We start from the raw sequence: 1,292 nt of genomic DNA on the forward strand, positions 1-1,292 counted from the left end.
TTAATGCATTCCGTCATTTGACTTAATGGCTGATAGATATTGTTGCAATATAAAAATTAGGAAAAATAATTGTTTCAAATAAAAGTTCAAGAGATGATTGTTATTGATCGGATAGTACAGGTTGCTATTCATTGTAAATGAAAGTTCAGCCGTAATTGTCAATGACTTGGGGGATCTTAAAGAAAAAAAATCGTCATTTATGTTAGATTGGTAATTCGTAAAAATAATTTTCATCAAAACCATCACTTACTACGGTATCACATTTGAATACTTACAATTAATTCTATTGCAGCAAGCTTCCATAGCATAGTGGTAGTGCATTCGCTTCGTAAGTGAAAGGTCGCGAGTTCAATCCTCGCTGGGAGCTCGGCTTTATGTTGATTGGTTTCAACTTCCAACCCTATGTTCAGAAAAAAACAGAATTTTAGAAAAAAAAAAATTACCCATTGAAAATTGACTAATGCTATCAAGGCTATCCTGACGGAAGGGTTGAAATGTCCATTTTGCCCTCAAATCAAATTTGAATCTTCTCCGTTCTTCTTCCAGGTTTTTGATGCTTTACCGAAGTTCTAAGCTCCTTTGTTCTTATTCTAGAGTTTCCTAAGCCTTATTAGTGTTAGTCTCTGCCACTTGTGTCCAAAAAAGGAAACCACCAACAAAATCACACCGCCCCCAAAAGTTGCACGATCCCTCTCGCTTTAATCCTATAGAACTTGTACAATGAGAAAGAGACGTTGTCACTCCACGGTCAAGGTCTTGGATTTGAGACATTGCCGTTGCTAGGAGTTAGTAGCGGCGGTCAACATCTTCAATAGCGGTTCATTTTACGATAGGGCTTTGATTGCAAAGAAGACAAAGAAAGAGGGTTTGCTTTGGGAGAGGGGACATGGGTTCGATCATTGTTTTTGAACTGTCATTGACCTAGATGGTCGGACCATTTGGCCCGGAAATCATCTAGGCAACCGGTTCCATTTTATCCTAAACCCGGTCCCTAGCAAAAAACTATTGAATCAGCCAATGATTCGTTGACATAGGTGGTTGAATCGTCGACCAGTTCAATGGTTTTCGGCAGATTTTTTGTTTTTTAATTATTATTTTTTTTTACTTTTTTTTTTATCAAAATGGGTTATTTATTTGAACCAGACGATCAAATTGTTGACTTAAAAATCGGTGGCTATAACGATTCCATTTTCAGGTCATTTTTTAAAGCCATGGGTTCAATTGCATAAAAGACAAAGAAGAGGAGAGAGAGCCATATATGTTCGATTTGTTCGATTGTGGAGAAGATGAAT

At 37.1% G+C, this 1,292-nt stretch overlaps 1 non-coding gene across 1 annotated transcript; it reads left to right on the forward strand.

Annotated features, from left to right (window-relative positions):
• Window positions 1-295: 295 nt before the first annotated feature.
• Window positions 296-367, forward strand: TRNAT-CGU (transfer RNA threonine (anticodon CGU)). The gene has a single exon. It is a non-coding gene; the product is annotated as a tRNA-Thr (tRNA).
• The last annotated feature ends 925 nt before the right edge of the window (window positions 368-1,292 follow it).

Source organism: Nelumbo lutea, chromosome 3 (genome assembly GCF_056320005.1).
Source record: "Nelumbo lutea isolate HS-2025 chromosome 3, American lotus-T2T, whole genome shotgun sequence".
In the NCBI taxonomy this organism is placed as follows: Eukaryota; Viridiplantae; Streptophyta; class Magnoliopsida; order Proteales; family Nelumbonaceae; genus Nelumbo; species Nelumbo lutea.